We start from the raw sequence: 8,493 nt of genomic DNA on the forward strand, positions 1-8,493 counted from the left end.
TTTTTTTTCCCCTAATGCTGGCTTTCCCCAATTTTTTCCCCAAAATGCTGGCTTGCCATGACCACACAGTTGGTAGTGCCCCACGTCGCAGCTGCCTTCACCTTGGTTCAAATTTGTGCCACAAAAGGAGGGAAGAGGGTGTCCTTATGCTTTCTTTTTATCAATTTTTAAAAATCTTACGGACTTTCACATGTCAGTGCACATGGCCACAGCAGCCTCGGTTGGGACCCGCATCGCGGCACGGAGCGGCRAGGAGCCGGCAGTGATGCTCGTCCTAGTGCGCACCTTGAGGGGCTTCGTGCTGGGGACGGGCAGTGTCCGCAGCGGTGGGGACACATTGATATTGCCGTGTAGCTCACTGCTAGAGTGAACTGCTTGATACTCTTTGCATTGATTCGGTCTCTTTCTGGTTGACACTCTTTGTATTTAGTCTCCTTTTGCATTATTTCGTACCATTTGTACAGATCTTGTACAATGGTTGTATGGGACATTGTTTTCATGACTTCACTCTGCCAGTTTTTTAATACATCTCCTTTCTCTCTCCCCAGGAAATTCCTTTTTTTTTTTTTTTTTTCCTTCTCTGAACTGTCCACAATTTCTCTGAATTGCCTCATGAGAAAGGAATATACCAAAAGAAAGGAAAAAGCAGTAAATTAACCAAATTACAAGCAATTACTTATATAAGGACCTTTTTTTTTCTCTGAATCTTTGTTCTAAGAATGATGCACTTATGAGACCAGCAAATGAGATGCATCAGGTCTAGGTCTGAAATTTGATTAAAAAGAGGAAAAATATTCCTGGAAATGCAGTGCAGTTTTGTGGAGAGAGGTGACATGACTGAGGTGGTCCTGAGAAGATGGGGAAAATGACTGTCTCTTTGGCTAAGCATCCTTGCTGTTTCCACTGTTTCCTGAATGTGGCCATTCACTGTCAGGCTAGGAAAGGTTAGGAATTAATCGTSCTCTGATATTGGCCTGGATGGAATGGAGATTGGCCAAAATAGAGAGAGAAAGAGAGACAGAGAGACAGAGAGACAGGGAGACAGAGAGAAAAAGAGAAAGTTTTCAAGATATACTCTAAGGTGCTCACATATGGGCACATTATTTATTGACAGAACTATATAAAGTAGTTTTAATTCTAATATATTGCTATTAGATGTTTAAACATTTGTTCATGAACTTTATATAACACGGTCAATTCTAGTTCCATCAGAAGATATCTATAGATGTTGCTGAGTGATATAAAACCCACTATATCTTGTCCAGATGATTTCTTCATATCTAAGCACATAGATTGACTATGAGTCACAAAAAGGAAACAAGGGATGAAAAAAAAAGAAGGGAGCAGATATTCTGTTATGGGAAAGTTTCCATTAATGAAGATGATGTCTCTCCTTCTGAGGTCAAACCTCAGTCAGATATCCAGACACAGCCTTCCCAACTCTTGGCAAACTTTCTCCAGGTGTTTGCCTCGGGTTCATAAAGGAAGCACAACTACCTTGAAGCTATTAAGATGAAAAGGAATTGCTTTTAAAGAAAGACTCACATAACTATGAAGACCAGCAGGGAACATTTAATTCCATTAAACTCAACTCTCGGTGAACAAGAAATGGGAAGGACAGTACAGTGAAACAAAGTAGTACTATTGTAGACCACARAGCAACCTTAAATCTCTTTCCAGGGTTTACACTTCTGTCTCCCTGGTTTTGATATTATGGAGTCATTATGGAGTTCTTTTCTATTTCTTTTTTAAGTCAAGTTCAGTTCTCACACACAACAAACTTTGAAGCACATTTCTAAAGAGAATTTCCCACAATATACTAGATATTTTGCTCTTGCTAAAAGCTTTGCTTTTCCCTCTCAAAGCCAACAGTAAAACACTAATTTATTCCATGTGGCTTTAATACAAATGCTTTCATGTTTATATCATAAAGATGTTTTCTTCTCYGGATCAGTACAAGGGTCAGTATACCTTCTCGCCTTCAGCTGTGCAGCGAATAATAACAATTTTCCAGATCCCAGAATAAACGCATCTTTTTGTGCCAGAGTTTTCTACAGTGATTAGACAGACCTGCCATGCCAAACAAATCAGTGGACAAAAACTATCTCTGAAGAGCTAAATAAGAGGTTTTGGTGCTCTTATGAGGGAATGAGACAGTATCTATAAATAGGAACAATGAATTAGGAGCTTGAAGCCACAAGATCTAAACTGGAGATGCAGGGATCCACAGGAACAGAACAACCAGAAGTTGTGCAAAAGCAGTGATGCCAGAACTGAAAGCCAAATATAAACATTTTTTTTTTTTTTAATATGTAATTTTGTAGGAGTTTTTGTGTTTTTAGGGCTTAATAAGGTAGAGAGCTTAGCGAAAGCAGATGATATAGTATAGCATAGGGCATAGAGCTTAGGGCATGGCKCTCGGAAGATCTCGCGATGTCACGGGAGTTAGGAGCGTAATTAATTTATGCAGTTTACTGATAACCCCATGCCATACAAGGCAAAAAGTAGAAATTAGTCTCCCGATTGGGSAGYAGGTGAGTCTCCRCATTCAGCTGGAGTATATAGGCAGACTGAACTGCGCAATAATCRCCATTTTGCCGCATCCCCCATAGTGATATCTGTGCTCCAGGGCCCTGGGGTGAGGACAACCCCAGGTCAGTCCAGCTAGCAAACRAGGCYTGCCGACCCCCRTYGGCAACATAATTTAATTATTTAATTTAATGTGGTTTAAAGAATTGAACTGAAAGAAATGGAAGAAATACAGGCATGCTCTTCAGGTCTCTATTATTTTTCAAATGAAAGTATAAAATACAGTTGTGTGAAACTGTTGTATTTTTATATCCATTTTGCACTGAGTAAAAGCTGATGTGAGGTGAAAGTATGGAATATGATGACTATTGTATCTACAGGTTTAAATACAAAAGACAGAATTCAAGAGATGGAAAAACAGATAGGAAGCAAAAGAAATAGTGAGGTAAAATGTTATTCAGGCAGGCTCAAGTCATTTGGTAGTTTGGGGGTTTGTGAACAATTCATCAAGCAGTGAAACCAAGCCCTATTTGGCAAATTTTGGAGTGTGCTGCAGAAATTTCAGGGTTTGAAACACAAGTTGAAGCTCTGCCCAAAACAACACAAGTTGAACGTTTCAAAAACGCACCACCTTCTTCAAACCTGTTTCACTGCAGCTCCCTCTATTGCTGTGAGGAGCCGCTGGAGCAGCCGCATACTGCTATCTTGAGAGATACAGGGTAATTTTTAAGAAACGCTGAAAGCAGATGATGAAAAAAAAAAGCTATGGAATAGCAACACTGGACACTGTTTATGCACTTATGTTTGCACAAGAGGCTCAGTAACATTCCCCTCTACATTTTTTTCCCAGTTCCTACCCATCCTACAATAATGCCCTGTAAACTCAGAGCTGAATTTGCAGGGGTAAAATCATCCCACCTGTGAAACGAATTCCTAGCATTCTTTGCTACAGCACAAGCAGCTACTTAAGCTTTCAGGAGTTCTCTTTACCACAGAAGATCTCCTTTCAAAGAGTCTTCTTGACCAGGGCCCCTTGAAAGGTTTTTTCAGAGGGCCCAATAAAACATTTAATACAAACTGCAGCCCTGTAAAGAGAATGAAAAACAGAATTAATTTGATTTGATGAATTCCGATTCAGAACAGCCACTGCTTTCTACCCCGTTCAACACGTGATACGAATGTCAGACAGGATATAGACAACTGATGTGTTCATGAAATCTTAAGGAAGAAGGAAAGAAGGCTACATTAACATCCATCTTTTGAGTTTTCTTTCTGTTCAGTGTTCCCTCTTGGGGAAACAACAGTAGGTGTTTTTCTCCATAACTTGAAAAAACTTACAGTTTTAAACTTAATCAAAAACTAATGTTAAAGAACAATAATAAGAAATAAATCTTTCTTCTGAAGAACTACTGATGGGTGCATTCCATTAATTTCAGTGCCAAGACATGATCCCTAGGCAGGTTACGGATCTGAAGAATGGAAAAGGTCTATGTGTTAAAGATTTTACATTCTTCACAAAATGTGTCATGCGTAAGAACAATTGCAGGCAGAAAAGGACACAGAAGAACTGCTGGGAGACCCAACCGCTTTCTCTTCCTGTCTCATTTTAAAAATATTATTCTTCTTTAGTTCCCACCAGATTAGCTTTCTTCTTAAAGGCAGAGATGGCTGAAAAAGTGAACTCTTCCCTGCGGCTGTCAAGTGCTCTTAGCCAAAACTTTCAGCGCTTCCAGTGCTTCAGAGCCTCAATAAAAGGTTTATATAAAATCAGATCCTTGCTAATATTTTCAACAAGTAAATCATAGTTTCCAACTGAAGAAAAAGTTATCTGGATACGCCTTCTAAAAATGAAGAGCCATATATTTCATAAAAATATTGGCAATTCTTGGTGCAATTCAAGTTTCAAAACTGGCTCCAGGCCTGCAACTCTTGAGTTTCCTACTCTGTAATCCTGCTCTCCTTGGAAACTGTTTTTTACTATTTTTTTTCCCTAATGAGTTGGGAAAAGTCATAAATATTTGCGCAGGAAATACAGTAGGAACCACCTACCTTATTATGCTTTTATTTCAATATTCAGTTGGTTTTTAGTTTTGATTCTCTTATGGARAAAGAACAAATAATTGTGAGGGGAGTTGGCAAGAAAGAGCCGCTTATTTGCTCACTCTGTGACTGCTGTCAGTTTATAGTCCTAGCATGGAGCTTCAGGTTATCAATATCCTATATAAAAAAGCAAAGAAAACAGAATGATCACTTTTTTTCAGGTAGTTTATGTTTAAAAGAATATCATTTTTACTTTGTSTAATGTCCTATCGAAACTTGTCTATCTTACCATCTGGACAAAGAGAGCAAGAGGCAATAGCTCTGCTAAAAGTTGTCCTAAAAGTTCGAGTGGTGTTTAGACACCACATCAGAGGAGGTCTTTCCAATGAAGAAAAAATAACCAATTATTTAAAAGGGTCTTCAGTCTGAAGGATGTCCAAGGATGCTAGGAGTCAGCCAACCCACCCACAGCAGCATTGGGATGCCCAAGTCTGCAGGCTTCAGGAGTAAGATCTCAACTGCTTCACTCAAAACTGCATGGCTGCAAGGCTTATGCTTTCCTGGCAGCAGCAAAGAAAGTTTTGCTTCATTTTCTTACCAGGAAGAAGGGCAAATAAAGTTTCTGCCTTGTTCTAGAAGGGAAAAGCACCTCTGTGAAAAGTGGGTCCCACTGTATGAAGATAAATCTGTGTGAGTCTGGCAGAGACCTAACCCACCTAATACAGGACTAATGCCACAGCAAATGTCACAGTGAAAAAAAATAGTGCTTGTTCTTGAATTAACTCCTTATACTTATTTAAAAGAAACTCCATATAGTGGCTTTCAAATAATCAGGCAAACTTCATAATAATGAGCTTTTGTCAATCTAGTTGTTACCCACTGCATAATTTTACTGTTAACTTACCATCTTTTAAACAAACTGACATGAATTACTCAATATAATCCATAAAATTGAAATGATAATTTTAGATGTCTTAATTCTGAGAATCTGAGCTTATATTACTTCATTATGTAGGGCAGTTAAACTACATATAGWTTCTACCACTAAAACAAAGGGTTTCCTCAAGCATAAATAAGTGATAGTTCCTCTTGTGTGTCAGTCAGGAAAACCCTTTGGGTAACTGCAGTTTATGCCTGGTTAAGGAGGATTTCCACATCTAGGACTGTCATATTTCCAAGCAATTCAGGCATGATAGCTTTATTAGTGYACATATATATATATACACACATACACATTTACATGCATATGTATATATGCATATTTATATACACACACACATATATACATGCATTTATGTATGTATACTGGCAAAGATCACAACCAAAATGAGTTTTACTGCTCAGTACAGATCTGAAGAAGCTATAATTAATAAAAATTGCACGCTTACTATGCCAGAGATTATCACAATATCTGTAAACATTAAAATAAAAAAAATTATTKGCTGCAGGATAATTGAACTAATCACATACCAGCTTAACAAAACCTCCTTGTGAAAGCTACACATGTGAAAGCTAATGATTCCTCATATGGTTACGAGGCAACATTAATAATGCTATTTCTGATAAGCAATCTGCAGCTACATTTCTTCAAAAGGTGCATCCTTTCCTGCCGTGACTCGGATTCGAACCGAGGTTGCTGCGGCCACAACGCAGAGTACTAACCACTATACGATCACGGCAAGCTAACCGAAATCCATGGAAACTCACAGCTTTTTTCCCCAGMTGCTGTCCAAAATTTTATACGAGTGGTGCCACCTACAGTTTGCAATGTATTAGCAGCAGCTCTTGACAAACCTTTTTGCAAGCAGTTACATGCCACAATCTAAAAACTGCTTCCAGACTTGCTTTTCCCTTCTATTAATGACACGTGCTAATCATGAGTGCCTAAAAGCAGGCAGAGAGTTTCAATAACGATTCTCCTGCTCTCCAAATCTTTTTGGAGAGGWCATTTTTTTCCCTAATTCATAACAGGTGGGGAAGGGGAAGTCATGATAGGAAAAAAAGTCTAGCAATGTACTGAACTGTAAGATCCAGGCAAAATAAGAGAATCCACTTATACAAAACCTGCATTCACTCAGTCTAACCAAGTATAATTCCTTCCAAAGCAACTGGACTAATGCACATTCTCCTCCTCACTGCTACAGCAGACCTAGAATGTAAAAAACCACCTCTGTGTGACTTTGCCTCATCTTCTGTGGAAGGAGGTGGCCAGATACCACCTCAGTGAGCAGACAGGGGAAGTCACAAGGGATGGAGCACTTACCATCTATKAGCTCAGATCAGCTAGTGTTATTCTGAGACACCTGCTGAGAACCTCCTGCCAGTGGCTCTGGCACATAAAGACTGTGAGGAGTGCTCAAGAAAGCACAGCAGCAAGGCAAAATTCCTATTCTTTTAGTTCTGTGAAGTAAGAGCTTCCTCATTTTTTTCACAGAACTTGTTTTTCATTTGTTAGTTTCTACTGAAAATGACATTGAAATTTATCGAAATGAAGAATTCTTTGGTAACAGAAAAGTTTTCTCCTCCAGGATTGAACTTCTTCAAAAAGCCAAAAAGAAAAAAAAAAAAAAGGCCAAAAAACACCCACAAACAAAACACAAAACAAACAAACAGAACTGGAATACAAACAATTAGAATATGCCCCAGACAGATTCACAGACCTGTCTTGAAGAAGGTTGATCAGTGATCAGAAGTAGAGACAAGTGCATCTCTCCCTCTCTGTCACTTCCCAAGAGGATCCTATGCTTATCAGATTATTAGTTGATTTAAAGTGAATCTCTCCCAGAGCTCTAGTCTGAACTCTTACCCTTGCTGTGATTATAAACAATTATTTACTGAGTCCAGTCTCCAAACTGCTCATCTGTTCTTTAGCTGAGTGCCTGAAGTATTAGGCCACGGAGTTTAAATTTTTTGATCCTGTAATGCACTAGTGCTGCAAGGATGACACTTGACTGCAAGGCTGCAGACAGCCTTGTCCTCTGCACACCCTGGCCCCAGTAAGCCAGGACATCCCCATCTTCTGCCAAGTCCTAGCACATACAGGGCTTTCTCCACCTGTTTCACAATCACCCTTACTAAGGAGGAGATATTTCTTCTCATCTCAAAGGTAAGAGGAACACTACTTCTAGAACACTGCTTTTATTTCCTCTGGCATGAGAATCTTTAACTCTGAGACTCACTGAGGAACTTCCTACTGTTCAAATGTCCATTCTGTCCACACGACAGGGAAAAGTTGGGCCACAGACCCAGGTCAGCTCAGTACTCCCTTCCTAGGTCATCACCAGCTTCCAGCCAGATTCTGAGTAAGGATTTTCAAATGGTTAATTGCCATTTGTATAGAAGGAACAGCCCAAATGACATGCCATAGCAAAACATTTAGGGATCTGCAGGTGACAAGGTCTCTTTAAGCACTATTTATTATAATAAACAATTTCTTTGGCAATTTGCTCATGGTTACATTCAGGCAAGAACCCATCCTCACACACAGGCACAAGGATGATGTGTCTGAGTGAAAATAGAACAGGAACAATTAGCTGACAAAATTTTGCCTCAAGATAAAGGACATTAAATGCAAGCTTGGTGGTAATAGGCACAGTTACCCTCATAGGGGAAGGAAAAGGCTTTTCAGTTTTTGCTACAGAGGAAGCTCACCCAATTTTAGTTATTGTTCTCTCTGGTTGTTTTTTTAACAAGCAAGAGGAACAGGGGGAGATGAAGCTACGTTATGTACTACAAGCCCTACAGGCCTTCTCTGCTGGTGCCATCACTCACACAGTTCTACAGCACTGGACATGCGGAGAGCTGGACAACACAGTGTTTAGTTTTGATATTTCCACATGTGCACACAAGTGTGCGGGGAGGGCGAGGGAATTTAATGCACAGCAGTAGAAAAGGGTGAACCTCTAGTCTGTGCCTTTGGCTGCC

General features: G+C 39.6%; 1 non-coding gene across 1 annotated transcript; it reads right to left on the reverse strand.

Moving 5' to 3' along the window:
• Window positions 1–6,176: 6,176 nt before the first annotated feature.
• Window positions 6,177–6,248, reverse strand: TRNAH-GUG. The gene has a single exon. It is a non-coding gene; the product is annotated as a tRNA-His (tRNA).
• Window positions 6,249–8,493: the final 2,245 nt, after the last annotated feature.

Source organism: Nothoprocta perdicaria, unplaced genomic scaffold (genome assembly GCF_003342845.1).
Source record: "Nothoprocta perdicaria isolate Ctin4 unplaced genomic scaffold, notPer1 scaffold_90, whole genome shotgun sequence".
NCBI classification, from domain to species: domain Eukaryota; kingdom Metazoa; phylum Chordata; class Aves; order Tinamiformes; family Tinamidae; genus Nothoprocta; species Nothoprocta perdicaria.